The following is a 17300-nucleotide window of genomic DNA, read 5'->3' on the forward strand; positions in this document are numbered from 1 at the left end:
GTATGATGTCTTTTCCTGGATGTAGAAAAAGCTAATAAAAAGAATCAAGTTTTTATTAATTCACTGACATTTAAAGTGAGTATTTTCTTTCCTTTTTTGCTTCTGTCTTGTAACAAATCTATTATTTCTAACACATACAGCTAATGGATTATACTTAGAACATTGTCAGAATGAGTAGTTCCTACAGGAAATACTTTTCTGATACATTTTGTGAGAAATTAACAGTATTACATTACAGAATTTATTGATTTCTGTAAGACTGAATTTTCATTCTAATGTATGAAATATTACTGAAATAAAGCATTGGGGTTTGGATTTGGTTCTCCAGGAAGAAGAGCCTGTGCCAAGAATTCAGGTGCAGATGATATATTTAGATAGTGAGCGCTCCACGAGAAGGCGGTCAGAGGGTTGGGAGGCAGGAGAGGGAACCAAAAGCAGCCAAGTGTGTCCCAGACTCATTCTGATGCCAACTGCTGCTACAGAAGCCCTGGAGGGTAAATTCTCTCTGAGTTTGTACTGCCTTCACTTAAAAGAGCTGGCCGTTTGCCCGCTCATACCAGTCAGTTATTAGCTACAGATGACCCCAGGGCTGGATTGGGGAATATTTGTATTAAAATACAAAGTACAAAATCATTTCATATGGGCTATGCAAATGATGTCATTGGTGTAAACTATTAATAGCAAAACAAGCAGAATGGGTACACAAACATGATGAAAGGAATCAGAACAGAGGTAAATGGAACAACTTCCATATCCCATAATGGTTTCAACCCTTGCTCAGACCCTCTTCCTTTCCACATTAAGCTTATTCAACCCTCTAACAATATATTCAGATTGGTTGCAATTCTGGGGAAAAACAGAAGAGAGGATGACACTCTAGCCTCTGTTACTGCGGATGTTCCGAAGATGATTATTTATACTTATTGTCTTCTCCCTCTACCGTACATCGTACAGATCTCACCCTGAGCTATTAGACCTGCTGGTCTAAGTGGTTTGCCTGATGGGATGAATTAGAATTTCATCTTTAAACAACCTGAGGCTTTGGGTACCATGCCTTTTTAGGTCCAGGGTGATTCACAGCTAAAACTAGGCATGAGAATACTACCTGATACCACCGCAAATTACATGACTATCAGTCAAATTTCTTTCTTTGCCCCATTATGATCTAGCAATTCTATCTCTTTTTGGTAATTGGTTCAATTACTTTGCTAATATTTTTAACATTCTTGCCTACCAGTTTACTCTCATGAGGACCTTAAAGAGACTGGGTGGTATCCAAATGTTTGAATCTAGCAGGACTCTAACCCTACCTGTTAGTGAGAGAATCACCCCCACTATGAAAGGATATCTGGACCCAGAAAGACAAAAATTATAAATATGGTGGTGGTGATGTATGGGGTGTGGGGAGGGAGTTACCTGGCTGGCTCAGTCAGAAAAGCATGTAGCTCTTGATCTTGGGGTCATGAGTTTGAACCCCAAGTTGGGTGTAGATATTACTTAAATAAAGGAAAGGAAAAGAAAGGAAAGGAAAGGGAAGGAAGGGAAGGGAAGGGAAGGGAAGGAAAGGAAAGGAAAGGAAAGGAAAGGAAAGGAAAAGAAAGGAAAGGAAAGAGAGAGAGAGAGAGAGAGAAAGAAAGAAAGAAAGAAAGAAAGAAAGAAAGAAAGAAGAAAGAAAGAAAAGGAGAAAGAAAGAAAGAAAGAAAGAAAGAAAGAAAGAAAGAAAGAAAGAAAGAAAGAAAGAAAGAAAAGAAAGAAAGAGGAGGGGAGGGGAGGGAAGGAGAGGAGAGAAGGAAGGAAGGAAGGAAGGAAGGAAGGAAGGAAGGAAGGAAGGAAGGAAGGAAGGAAGGAAGGAAGGAATAAAAGAAAAGAAAGAAAGAAAACTTAAAAAAAAGTTATAGGGATAAGAACCAGGATTTCCCAAGTGAGTATTTAGGAACAATGGTGAATAGACTAGTCCTATTTCTACTTGTTTACTCCCACACTCATATAATCTACCTACGGCAGATCATATAATGGGTACAGAGTTAAGGTGTACACAAAACCCTGAAAAACAGCCACCAAAATTTGGTTGGTATTAAATCCATACTGACACCGCAACTGCAATCATAGAAGGAATTCCAACGTTCTATCAGGACTGTGGTCATTCATGGACTGATACAGTATGTGTAGGACCAGTGGGTTCCATGGTTATGCACTCACCTGAGGATTGATTTGCATATACATTTGCTCTTTGAAAACTACTTAGCCTAAGAAAACAAATTAAAATTAAAAATTTTGAGAATCAATTTTATTCTCATATAGAAGTATAGAAAATAGAGATCTTTTAGCTGCATGATAAGAGATTGTAAAACATTTATTAGCACTGCTGTATGAGTGTAAATCACTGAACCATTGTTTTCAATATTTTTTTCATATTTGAAATGAATTTTTACAGTTATATCATTTCATATTATATGAAACTTGTAACAAATCTTATGTATCTAAAGCTTTCAACATTGAAAATCCTGGTTTATTATCATTAAACAACAACAAAAATCCTACTCTGTAAAATCTATAAAGAAAGTGATCAAATAGCAATAAATTTAAGTTCAAAAATGGAAATTAATCTTAATTATTGTGATTACAACTCAAAAATTATTATAGCATATATCATTAACCTGGAGCAATCTTCTTGGATGTCATTTTCCTATAATTGAATTTGATATACTTGTACTCTTGGAATTTAACCAAGATAAATATGTATAAAGGAATCTAGCACTGAAATTCATAAATTCCACAAACATTTCTATCTGTTAGGCACTATGCTAGATTCAAAAGATATATTTCCTGCCCTCAAGAAGGTTCTGACAAAGGAAGAGGTATAATTGTATAAAATGTGAAGTAGTATAAATATGAATAACTAATGGTGTATGAAAGAGTAGTGCATATTTAAGTCTACCAAGAATAATTAAGAAATGTCTTCAAAGAAAATAATTTTAAACCTGTAAGATGACTAATTTGTGTTGCAAAAAAACATATGGGGATAGGGAACGTACAAAAGCATGGAAGGAAATGCACATGGTGTCCAGAAAAAGACTAGTAGGCTAAACATAGTTCAATAGTGTTGGAATATAAAGAGCAGGATTTAGAACTGCAGCACTTGAGGCTGGAGATGTAGACCAAGCCATGCTAGAAGACAGCATTGGCATTACTTTAAAAATAAGCTTTAAATAATAAGTCTAATTGTAAATTAAGCTGAAACAATTGATGTTCACGTATCTTTCTCATCATGGAAAAACCTTCCTTACTACCTCCAAATACAACCTATTGGTGTCTAAGTTCTTCTCCTGTGGAAACTTGAGGCTTATGGTCCTTTAAAGCTTTTTAATCCAGACAGTCTTTGTACTGCTTTGACCAATCAAATATCACAAAAGTGACACTGCAAAAGTTTCAATGTTGTCTCTTGAAATACACTCTCCCGGGGTTCTGAGCCATCATCATCCCGCTGAAGAGATCATGAGGACAGGTCCTGAGACTGCATAGAGAGAAAGAGGGACCCAGTTGAGCTCATCCTTCCCAAAGTCCTAAGTTGCCAGGTATGTTAAGTGAAGCTATATTGAACCAACTAGAGCCCATCTCCCAGCTGTGAACCTGGAGATAGAATATAATGGTTGTTTGATTTAAGTCACTGAATTTTTAAGTGTTATTTACAAGGCAATAGATAATTGGAATACAGACATCACAATATTCCTTTTAAGGCAAAACAGTAGAAATAATCATCTAAAATCTCTGTCTCCAGTTCTTTCTTTGTTTTTTCTTTTATCAAGGCATAAAGCCCTAGCAGTTCACAGAGATCCCTCTTATCAAGATTGATGGACACCAATATCTGGTTTAATTCAATGGTCCTTTCTCAATCTCAGCTTATTCAAATTCCTGCAGGATTTAATACAGCTGCTTACTCCATCCTTTTTAAAAGCTTTCTCTTCATTTTGCTTCTAGAATAACATACTCACTAGAGGCTTTTCATTTTGTTTTGTTATTTTCTGCTGTCTTTTTTTCCAGCTTTATTGAAATATTATTGACATATAACATTGTCTAAGTTCTATGGTGTTTACTGTGATGATTTGGTACACATATCTATTATGGAATGATCACTGCAATAAGGTTGGTTAACACATTCATCATCTCACATAATTATCTTTCTTTTGTGGTGAGAACATTTAAGGCTGACTTTCTTAGCAACATTTATGTATATAATTCAATATTGTTAACTAATTACCATGCTGTACATTCATCTCATGCTCCTTATTCATCTTATAACTGGAAGTTTATACCTTTTGACCAACATCTACCCATTTCTCCCATCTCAGCCCCTGTCAACCACCAATCTACTCTTCATCAACCTGAGTTCAGCTTTTTTGGATTCTACATATAAGTGATATCATAGTGTATTTGTCCGTCTCTGTCTGACTTATTTCACTTAGCAGTGTGCCCTCAGGTTTCAGCTATGTTGTTACAAATGACAGGAATTCCTTCTTTTTTATGGCTAAATAATATTCCATTCTGTATATAAACTACATTTTCTTTTTCCATTCATATATCAATGGATGCTTAAACTGTTTCAGTGTTTTGGCTATTTAAATAATGCTGCCAAAAACATGGTGATATCTAGGGGATTTCAATACCTACTGTCCTAATGCTACTTTTTCTCAGAGTCCTTTTCTGGTTCTTCTTTCTCTTCCCAAATCTCTAAATAATAGAATGCCAAGGATTCAAGCTCATCACTCACACTTACTGCCTTCTCTTTTTTCTTAGATAACTCTTATAGTCTCATGCTTTACAGTGCCATCTATAAACCCTACATTAATAAGATTATTAATACTAATAATAAATAAACTCCACATTAATATCTCCAGCACTGACTTTCCTGGAATATTTATTTTTTCCAATTTTCTATTCAACAATCTATTTTAGTGCCCAGTAGGCATATCAAACATAAAACCAAAACAGACTAAGAAGCTATCTTCCCCATCTTTAAGCTATTGTCTTTGGGCAAAATAAAAGAGGCATTCATGATTCTCTTCATCCCACATCCAATCCATTAGAATATAAGCTTCAAGATAGGCACTGAGTTCAACTACTTCTCACCATTTCTAACACCCTAACTCATACAGACCAAGTCATTTCTGTTTCTGTCCTGAGTACTCCAGGAATCTAACATGGGTCTGTGGATTTCACTCTCTCCTTTTGAAGTCTATTTTAACCATAATAACTAAAATGGTGCCCTATAAATACAAATAGATTACATCCCTCCACTTCTCACTTGAAATAGTTTCCCACTATATTTAGAATAAAATGAAACTCTTTACCATGGTAAATCTAGACCCAAGTGACCCTGTCTACCTGTAAAACCTGACCTATCTCTTTCTTTCTTCATTCCAAAGTCACATGGCCCTTCTGAAAACTACAAGCATCTTTTTAGCATAAGGGATATTATGCTTTAATTTTTCATCACTGTAAACTATTCCCAAAAGGTTGCCACAATGAGGAGCTCTTCACAATGAAGATCATTCCTTCATTTCTCATGTCTCCATTGAAAGGTATCCCCACAGAGAGCTTTCTTATGTCCATACTACTGAAAGTAGCATCAGCTCAACATTGTTCACTTAAAGTACTGATTTTGTCATAGCACTAAGCAAAATTTCAATTTTTAACATAATTAATATTTTCAATTTTATGTGTTTATAAGTATGTTTTCTGTTTTTACCATAAGTATGTGAACTCTGGATGATAGGACCTTGCTTGTTTAATCCCCTATTGATTAGTCAGTGCCTACAACAGCTCCCAGCTCCTAGTAGGTCTTGATTAAAAAATATATTAAATACATAATTGAACGAATGAACCAAAGTACACAGTGATCATGAAAGCTTTATAATACATATTTAACATACACAAATTCAACTTTTGAGTTGGGAATAAACAAACATATACACACAGGGCAAAATAAAACAAGCAAAAAACAAACAAAAACAGAGTATACGAGAGAGCAAGTTAAATAGCTGATAGTTTCCAGCAAACCTGGTGTTTAATAAATTTATGCCCTAAAGTGAGCTGAAAAAGAAGAGGTTAATCTGTTTCTATCACTGCCAACCTTGGCTTTCATGTATCATAAGAAGGGCATCTCATTTTGCTAAAGCTATAATTTCAATGATTTTTTTTTTTTTGCACTTTTTTCCCTGGTAAATATTAGCCAAGCACTTCCTTTGGAACTCAAAGATAAGATTAATTCCAATGCTGCAGGAAATGTTGGCTGTTGAGAGCTAATGAGAGAGAGTATTTTACTCTCCAACATGACAAATTTAAGAGTTTTGTTTAAAACATATTTTAATCCATTTATTAGGTAATTAAACAAGTACTTAAAGAATACCTACCACTTACTGGGAACATAGGATGGCAAGGTTAGGACAATGAATTGCACAAAGTCCCTGTCCTCAGGGAGATTACATTCTAAAGGGAGAGTACAGATACCTAATATATGTGGTAAGATATTTCTTGAAGAAAATGAACCATGTGGACACTCTTTCTAGGAGCTGATAAAGCCTAGATCAAATCATGCTTGAGCATTCCTTAGAAATGTGTTCATATCCGATTTAACATTATACATGTGGAAAAATACCTTCCATTTTATATAAAATAACTATTAAAGGCAGTGTCTATGATAGAGTCATCTCTATGTAGTAATTATCATTAATAATCATAATTATTATTATTTAGTTTTGGAGGTCCAGAATGAAGCTGTTTTAACCAACTTTATTGAATATAATTTGCATTTAATAGCCTGCATCAACTTAAAGTGTACCAATCAATGAACTTTGACAGATATACAAACCTGTGAAACTACCACCAGGATCAAGATACGGATATTTCCATCAAGACAGAAATTTTCTTGGAACCAAGCTCTTTGCTCAATTTTAATAGCAAGAGTAACCATGAGTTTTCTGATAAATTTTCTTCTCCATTCTGACCTGTCCTGTTATGTGTGTGTGTGTGTGTGTGTGTGTGTTGTGTGTAAAATACTATATTTTATACGTTAGAACAAAATGGAAGGGAGTAGAAATCTCACTACTCATTTTGTCATTCATTTTTCTGGATCCCATTCAACCCGTTAGATAACAGCTTTTGTGTGTGTATGTATGTTTTTATGGTTATCTTTATGCAAATACAAGAGATGTAAATATATATCCTTACTTTTTTTCTTTTTTATATAAAATTAACATATTACATATGCTTTCCTATGCTTTGTTTTTCATTTCTCTATGTAAATTATATATTTCTTTTCCTTTTATGTGAATAGAATCTTTTCTCATTCTTCTTTAGGGCTACCCAATATTATTTCATAGTGATGTGCTGTAATGTATTTAAGCAATCTTCTGCTGATAGACATTTGGGTTGTTTCCAATTCTTTGCTATTACAAACAATGCTCCAATGAGTGACTTTGAGCATTTGTCTTTTGCATGTGTGCCAAGAGTATCTGAAGGGTAAATTCCCAGAAGTGAAATTGCTGGTCATGGAGTATATGAATTTGTTATGTGGCTAGATATCGCCAAATATTTCTCCTTACGGAATGAGCCAGCTTACAGTGCCACCAGGGATAAATGAACATACTTTTTTTCTCCCCAGTCTTGCCAACAGAATGTATTATCAAATTTTGGGCTTTTTCTAAATGATAGGTAGAGCATAATAGTCCAGTGTAGTTGTCATTTGCATTTTTACTTAATGAGTGAAGGTAAAGAAGAGCATTAGTTGTAATTTAGAAAATTAAAGAAACTAAACTTTCCTTAGTGGGTGAGTTCAGAATGCAAGTCCCTTTGCACATTTGCTCATGCGTGAGCAAGACAGTCTATGATCAATGCAGTATGCTTAAGTCATTAAACTCAACTAGCATTTTTAATTCAAAACAGAAAATAAATAAATAAATTCAAGAAGATTTACTTATTTATTTTCTCATGGAGAAAAAAAAAACATTAGAAACCAACTTTAGAATTAGGAAGATATAGCCAACACTTCACCATCTAATAAAATGAAGAATTACAAAGATTGAAGGGAGGCATCTTTAAGAGAATGGAGTTGAAAGGTAGAGATAAATACAGAAATAAAAATGTCAGGTGATAGGTAATAAGCTGGCCAAAATTGCTGGCATTAATATAAATACATGTTTTATTTTCTAAATGACAAAATGCAGAAATATTAGAGAGGAAAAATGAAAATAAAATTGAGGAAAAGCATTCCATGGGCCTTTAGCATCCTTTAAGATGTAGCCTTGATGTTATCAAAATTCTTATCAAGCCATAGAAATGAAAATTTGAAATGCATCAATCACACAATTATCAGTTAAAGTACAGTCCATAATTTCTCCTTGCCCCATAAATTTGTGACGTGAAACAGTCATTTGAATTTAAGAAGTTTTCTTCCTATCTACATCTGTAGTAACTCTCTCAAACTTAAAACAATGTTATCTACAGTTTCCTGCCATAGGCAGATAAGTATGTGAATATTTCTTAGAGCACAGGATTTCCATATTTATTTACCTATATTAGATAATTAGTAAAGCTGAAAATCTTCTGTAGAAAAATTAAAATTTCATATCCCAGGAGAAGAGAAAAGCCGAGAATACAGACAAAATCATAGTAGGTCGATGCTATTGAACCTGTTTGACAACAAATAGAACAGATGGGAAAACATCAGTCTGCTTCACCACATGGGCACAAGCTGGCAGCTCTGACTCATCCAGGAGCAGAGGTGAACACAGCAATCAACCTCCAAAGGCAACAGTCTCTTAAGTTTGTCTTCAAGGAAATCTTGAAATTGCATTGTGAACGTTACAGAACTCAGGGTTCTGATGCATCGTCCTTGTGTGATACTAATTATGTTTACCTAGAAAGCACTGGAAGCAGGTTATAAAGCCAGTTTGACCCTAACGCCAGTCCTGAAGTGTTCTTTTTTTAAATCCTTGCCTTTGTAAGTCTCTGAAACATCTCATTAATTGAAGTTTTTTTAAATGCAAATTGTAACAAATATATGATTGCTTTTAGGAAAAAACCAATATTTGTATACCATATTCTGCTCTTATAATATTACTTTCTAACCTCTTGGATCACATCCCGTGCTATGCAGAAAATTAATTTCCATCAGAAGAGACTTTACTGAGCACGTGCGTCTGACGCTGCACGCTTCCCGGACTGCTTCCTGTGAGTTGTGGGAGCTTTGGGTGTCACACTGGGCTGACCCAAACCTGTTGTGATTTGTTTCGTGATTTCTGAGAGAGGAACTAAGAGGGCAAGTTCTCTAATCTGGCTAATTAAGGAGCTGTGACAAAGGGAAAAATCCCTTCTTGTCTCAGCACAAGCCACCAGCACTGGCGGCTGCAGGAAGAAAATGAGATCCAGATTGGTAGAGACCAAAAGGTGAAACGTCAGAGGCAACTTGGGGTCAGAGGGGGAAAGGCAGTTGTAATAAAGACTTCCAGGTGGGGGGATAAAGAGCAATCCCAGAAGGTCACAACAGAAAATTCTAAGCGGCTCTCAAGGAAAATAGGCCTGCTGTCCACAATGTTCCCAGGAAAATGGCGGGTGGTTATGGGGCTTGAATGTCAGTTGACTCTCAATAAGGCTCAAGGCCAAAGCTTATTTTCCTTACCAGTGGGACCATTACTCATGTTTGTTTTAGCACTCTGCTGTGCGCTGGGGGAAGGCTAACGACACTGAGATGAAAGAGGTTCAGAATTTGCTAAAAATCCACCCTTTATTAGATAAGATAATTTGCATTTCTTTGAAGAATTTAAAACTCCTGTATGGCTTTCTGTGTAAGTCAGTTTTATTTTTCTCCTCTAAAATGTATGGTGCCAAATACAGTTAATGAAGTTCTGGTAACAGATGATTGGGAACAATTCTAGAGAAGTACAAGGCAATCATTCATTCCTTTCTAGGCTTGAAATCTTATCTGAGCCTTAGTTTTTTTGCCTACTTAAAATTTTCTTTTGTATGTCCCGTAATGGTTGATAATGCCTAAAATAAGGGCCATAAAGGCAAATCCCAGGCAAATAAAATAAATGTATGCTTGGACTGTCTTCAGTAATATGGAGTGATAGAGATGTGGGAAACAAATAGATGTTTAAAATATTTACCTGCAGGGTCCTTTTGTAGGCTCAATTCAGTTTTTCCTTTACTACTACTGGCCATAGGGACTACTGCCAATTTTCTCCCCTTTTGGCAGCTGTCCCCATGTAATTGACCACTGGGAAAGCTTTATTCCTCCCAAATCTGGCTGGAAAGTGGAAAGATTATTCTATAATGTATTTCATTTTTAGAGCTCTCAAAGACAAACACACAGGGCATTTCAATTTGAGGCTGCTGTTGCCCATAATTAGGGGGAACATGATAGGAAATTAAAAAAGAAATTACAGAAATGAAGACACCGCACAACTACAAATACTTGGAGTCAGGAGTGTTGTTTGGCACTTTCTGAATTTCTTATCAGATGGCAAATGGACCTCATTGCAGACACTACACCTGAGTATACAAGTTTGTAGCCCCCTTTTCACCCATCCCTCTTCATCCTGAGGCTATGCTTGTAATTCAAACAGGTAGAAATGGGCAGAGATTTTCCCTCGCTAAAACTGGTGATTTTTACCTAAAAGCATTCAAATTGAGTCACAGGCAGGTTGTAAGCTCTTTACCCAGTTCTAGGATACAGTATGCAAGCATGCGTGCATGCACACGCCACAGACACACATACATACACATGCGCACATGCGTGGGCATACACCCCCCCCCCCGCAAATAGCACAAACTTTCTCTTCTTTTTCTTTTCTTTTCTTTTCTTTTCTTTTCTTTTCTTTTCTTTTCTTTTCTTTTCTTTTCTCTTCTCTTCTTTTCTTTCTTTCTTTCTTTCTTTCTTTCTTTTTTTTTTTTTTTTTAATATTTTACTTATTTATTTGACAGGGAGCCCAAGCAGGGAGAGTGGCGGGGAGAAGGAGAGGAAGAAGCAGGCTCGGCAGGAAGCCCTACGCAGGGCTGTATCCCAGGACCCTGAGATCATGACCTCAGCCAAAGGCCGATGCTTAACGGACTGAGCCACTCAGGCCCACCTCTCTTATTTTTTCTGTATAATAATCGACTACAGTTCATTTCGGTGTAAATAGTCCTCTCATTGACGAGATAAAATGCCAGCTAGCAGAGCAAGTATAAGGAAAAACTACGATTTGGCTTTCCAAATTCACCATTTATGTCACTAGCACCTGAAGACATAGTTTTCATAACTCACAGCTATTTTCTGGACTTCCATCATGATATACTTTTAATACTGATCACTACACTTCTATGAAAATTATCAGCCAATTAATGAGGCTGATTTCCTAAGCATTCTATCTTACCTTTTCCTTACTGAAATGTATCGTGAATTTGCAACATTAATGAATAGATCCTGTTTGAAATGTCTGCTTCTAAATTAACCTTTATGATTACTTTTCCCACTCAGTTTGGGCAGGATTGACTGACAGATTGTGAGATTACGAAACAGCCATATTTCTCACCACGCTTAAAATGCATACTATGTTTAAAATAGTGTTCCGAATGTGCGATAGTTGATCGTCCTCACATAGTAAATGAACAAAAATATGATCCAGTGAAACATTGTTATCAAATATATTTGTTCATTAAATAAGCTCTGTTAAACAAGACTGGGACGCATTCATAAAAAGACAAAGATCCTTGCTGTCCAAGAACTTAACATAAGAAGAGCGAATAATAACCACTAGTAAGTTATGTGGTATGTTTTAAGTTGAGAAACACTAAAGACAGAAAACCAAGTTGGGGCAGGGGATGGAAGTGTTGCCATTGGAGGGGGGTGGGTGCCAGTTTGCAGCATTCACAATGTTGGCCTTGGTAGATATCATTGGGAAAAGTAAGAATTATGCACAAAGGAGATGAAGGAGTTAGCCAAACTCTTTTTTTCACCCTTTAAAAATTATACTTTAAACATAAAATTAGCAGAAATCTAGGGTTAACAGAAGATCTGTTTATTTTACAAGTTGCATTTAAAATAAAATTGTAACAGGTATATGGAGTTAGACATGTATCTTTAGTTACAAAAATAAAATGCACTTTGAAAAAAATCATACTAAATCGGTGGAAAGAGAAAATATAAGACACTATTATCTGTTACTCCTCCTGTTCCAACCCTAAAAAAATTATAATGTGATGGGAAATGTAATCAAATTATTCCCTTTAATTTCATGGTTGCCTAATTACTCTGAGCTGAAACCAAGCAACAGTTTATAGTGCATGAATATATTTAAATTAGTTCTTATTTATGAAGTAACAAAATGCCTGTGCCTTCTATTATTAATTGGGATATTTACATTTCTAATTATAATTTGTTGGGAAATCAATTTAGTGTATTGCTTTACTAATATATTATAGTATTAAGTAACATACATATATGACTTTATAAATCATACCCTATTGTATAAAGTATACTGATTTTTTGTATGACTGTTGAAATGAAACAATTATTTTTATTTGTGGTCAAATTTACTATTTATTATAAGCCTCACTAAGTCATCAATAGAAAATTAGAGTATCTTTATTTCTTACTGTACAAGATAAACTTCATTTACAGCCATATGAACTTTTTCTTACATAATTTTAAGAGACAATAGATTATTATTTTAAAAAATTAAATGTAAACTTAATATATTTTACCTTCTTCAATTGCAATTTTTTGCTTCATTAGCATGGGGCAGGTGAAAAAATATTATCAAGATCTGTGTGTCACTTAGTACGTTTTACCTCATCTAATTCCCAAAATAGTGTAGAGGAGTAAAAGTTCTGGATTTCTGTTTTGTGGATGAAAGGATGACAACACATGCTGATCACATGTAGAGTAAAATGAGGATGAAAACCATCCATTGGAAATGGGAACAAGGAGGTCATTGGTATTAGTGACGATTTTTGACACTTTGGTGTTTTTTTGTTAATTTTATAGTCCTATGTTAGAAAACCCTATTTTTTCCCACAGCTACTAAATATGTTTACAAATTATAAATACAATCGTATTTCATTTCTAATTTTCAAAGAAAATGATAAACATATTTTAACTCTATTGTTGGCTTGAATGTGTTTTTAAATTTGACTCCATTTTTTTCCTATTTTTTAAAAAGATTTATTTATTTAAAGAGAGAGCAAGTGGGCACATGAATCAGGGAGGGACAGAGGGAGAGAATCTTCAAGCCGAATCCCACTGAGCACAGAGCCTAACACAGGGCTTGATCTCATGACCCAAGAGATCACGGCTTGAGCAGAAACCAAAAGTCAGATGCTTAACCAACTGAGCCACCCAGGAGTCCCATGACTTGATTTTTTTCTAATGAAATTTTTTAGTTTAGCCATGAAAAATAAAAATATAATAATAATAATAATAATAATAATAACAACAACAACAGTAAGTATTGGTGTTTTCTAAGAAGTTACTGCTTTGCTGTTTCCCTCAAGGAACACTGTGTGGACTGACTTCATTTTCTCACAAAACATATATAGCTGTCCACAAGCAGGAGGCAGAGATATGACCAGATTATCTGATGTAATGTAAGATTTACCTCTGGATGTATGGGAATTAAGAAAAAGGAGAAAACTGTCTTGGCTGTGCAGCTAGGAATTCCAAAGTCCCCTCTGGCCATCTCTTATCTTCCTTTTCTTACTGCCACACCAAGAGTCTTTGTCCTTCTCCCATGCTCTGCCATTTTGGTGATTGAATTCCTCTAAGTAACTGCTTCTACTGTTTTTTTTATTTTCACAACAGATTCACAGAACCACTTAAAGATGGCTCCCATTCCCCTCATACCTCGTGTTCAAACTCCCAGACGAGGAGCTAAGTGAGCCAGCAAATCATGATCCAAAACACACCTTCCCTGTTAACCAGTCCTGTTCTTGAAAACTGCCTCACAGTGTAGTGCCTAGACATGGATACCTGCTTCCTTCCACTGTGAACAACTTGGCGAGGGCATTGTGCATAACACACAGTGATCTATTCTTGAGTTGCCTCTGAAAAGCTTTGCTAGAAAAGAGACTGGGCAAGGGGTTCACTGAATGCTCAAGGGTTCTTCTTCAAAGTACCATTGAATCAGGATGCTCGGGTGGCTCAGTAGGTTAAACATCTGACTCTTGATTTCATAATCTCAGGGTCATGATCTCAGGGGCATGAGATCAAGATCCACATCAGGGTGTGTGCTGGGCATGGAGCCTGCTTAAGATTCTCTCTCACGAGCTCTACCTCTGCCCCTCCCGAGCTCATTCACTCTCTCTCTCTCTCTCTCCCTCTCTCTCCCTCTCTCTCCCTCTCTCTCCCTCTCTCTCTCTCTCTCTCTCTCTCTCACACACACACACACACACAGTACCCTTATCACATTCCCTGGTTCCAGGCATTCTTCCAAGCTATAGACACCTATTCCCAGCTACCATCTAGGAATTACCAATAGTATGGAGAAATGGTTTGTTTTTAAATTATTTATTTATTTACCTTTCCCTTGATTTGACTGAGAAAATGTATTGTACCTTTGGTCCTGTGCCTGAAAGAGTGACATGGTATTTTCCAGGCAATGAAATGGGGAAAGGGAATTATGACCAGATGGGACAGCATGTGTGCCATTTGGAGGAAGGCTGAGAAGTTCTGCTCGGCTCAGACGTGAGTGATACGCAGTGACAGGGAGTGTATGAGATTTCCTAGGGAGAGCCTATATGGAATGACGGGCCAAGACGGTTTTAACTCTCCGGGACTTCATTATCTTTGTGTAAAATGAGATGCTTGGATGAGTTGTTTTCTGAGACACTCTGTCTGTGTGAGCCTCATTCGGTCCTTTCACGTCATCCAAGAAGATCCAGCTTCTCATCATCCCAGACAGACTAGAACATCATGAGCTGTTTTCAGTTAATCTTCAAGGACTCGGCCTAACAGGAACAACCATCCTCTGAGACTCCCCCCACCCCCACCGGCAGCAGTTTATAAACAAGAGTTTTGCCAAAGAACTATGTTTCTCCTATATCCTTCAGTCCTTGCACCTGTCAAAGACTCTGACCCACACACATCTCTAAGCCAAGAAACTTCCAGCCTCTTTCTTCACAGTCATATTCTCTTATTAACACTTCCTGCATTATTTGAACAATATGTGACTGTATTGTCCTTGGATTGGTCAAACACTTGGTATTGAAGTCAGACAGATATGCAATGAGAGGCCAATTATTCCACTGAAAATATCTATGACCCAGAGCAAGTAACGGAGCAGTTCTGGATGCCATCTGCGAAACAGAGCTAGTAATATGTGTGCAGAGCTGTGTAAGGATTGGCCATGATGCAAACAAGGGGCCTTACAAAAATCATAGCTAGCCCTTCTATTATTAATACATAATCTCAGAAGTCCTTCATGAAATTCTAGCCCCGCATCTGGATCTCTATACAAATCATGGCATGGCATGGCATGTCGAAGTTGTGTTGCCAAAGTTTTAGGATGATTTATAGACTCCAAAATATGTATGGCTAAAGTATTTGCCTTGCATGAATTACTGCAGGATATGTGTGTGTGTATGTGTGTGTGTGCATGTAATTGTGTGTGCGTGCGTGCATGTGTGTGTGTGTATGTGTGTATAATGCATATGTATTTAACTCCAGGTAGATCCTGGGGGTACCTCCAGATATTGAATTTATAAAATACCAGAAACAAAGTTCAATTTTGAACTTCTTGCCAGGCACAGCAATCTAGCAATCTGCGTGTGTGTGCGCGCCCGTGCACATACATATGTATGTAGATATATAACATTAAAATTAGACATCGAAGTTTGCAAAAGATGAAATAGCATTTGGACCACTGGCGTAGAGGCTCACTTTGGGCAGCAGCCTGACTTTGCTTCCTTTTAGCAATGGAGCTCCTCTTTTAGGGTGTCAACTCATGCTCCTCTTGTACTCCTTCAAGCAAAGAATTACACCAATGTGGGGTACTGGAGAAATTTCTTGGAGCACAGCTCCCATGTTGAGGACTTAGTATGCCAGATCAACTCACTAGGGGCAAAGCACAGGGTTCCTATGTTAAGGGAGTCGAGGTAATTAAAAAAACAGGTAGGAATGTAAACAAACAAAAAAGGGCTCATTGGCAATATTGGTGCCATTTTTCGTAATGGCAGGTCAAAGCTTTGTCAGCATCCACTCAGTATATTTCAATGTTTTGATTCTTAAAAAAAAAAAGCCCATTGAAGGAAGAAACGGGATTTGCTTCCTCAATTTAGGAACAGCTGATGTGGGGCAGTGGTCTTGTGGGACTAACTGATCGGATCCCCCTGTTTTGTTTTTGTTTCTGATTTTCCATCTCGGTTATTACTGTTCTCTTTCAAGCTGAAAATACTGCAGCCAGATATTACAGTGAGGTTTATGAATTCATTAATAATAAGTAGTTCAACCTCAACTGTCCGTGTGATTTTTAATTTCGAACAGCGTTTATGAAGCACCTTATAATTTCAAATCTTCTTTTTTTTTTTTACTCCTAGATTTCAAAATAGCATTTCCAGGATGTGGCTACGATTACTCCTGCTCAGAATTGTCTGATTAGAGGTTCACTATGTATTTTGTACACAGCCCACTGGAAATCTAAACAACTAAGAAAAGCATATGCTTTCCTGCAGAAATGACTTTGAAATTTTAAAAATCACTCGTAGTACATTTAAAACCGAACGAATTTCACCTGCGTGTGATCGGCACTGTGGTGTTGCTAGCATGCAAATGCTCCTGCGATATTTGTTTGTTTTCTTTATATTTTACACTACAGAACGATCTCTTGCTGGTATTTGTTAGTAAGTCAATCTTTCTTCCAGACATCAAGAGGTGACCTTTATGACCCAAAGATTTATCAAGTCAGCAATCTATTCCCTGGGGCCAGCATCTTCAGCCTCTTCCTCTGCCAGTCACGTCTGTGGAGGACTTTGCCAAACCCCATGAGAAAATGGACTAATCTACTTGTTTCAAAGAACAAGAATGACATCTTTACCGGCTGTATTTCGTCTGTAGAGGAAAGAAGCTAATAAAGGATGAAATACTTTATCCAATTGTGAAAGATCCAATGTAATGTTTTTATAATAAAGGACACAGAGTAGCAGTTAGTAAGCAGCTAGTCTGAGAAGATAAGGCTTCATTACTAGGAACAAAGGGGAGAAATGTATTCCAAGGAACTCCATGAGACAAATATATTTTAAAGGCACATTCCCTTTTGTCAGTTCATTTT

The sequence above is a fragment of the Ursus arctos genome, unplaced genomic scaffold (genome assembly GCF_023065955.2).
Source record: "Ursus arctos isolate Adak ecotype North America unplaced genomic scaffold, UrsArc2.0 scaffold_4, whole genome shotgun sequence".
NCBI lineage: Eukaryota > Metazoa > Chordata > Mammalia > Carnivora > Ursidae > Ursus > Ursus arctos.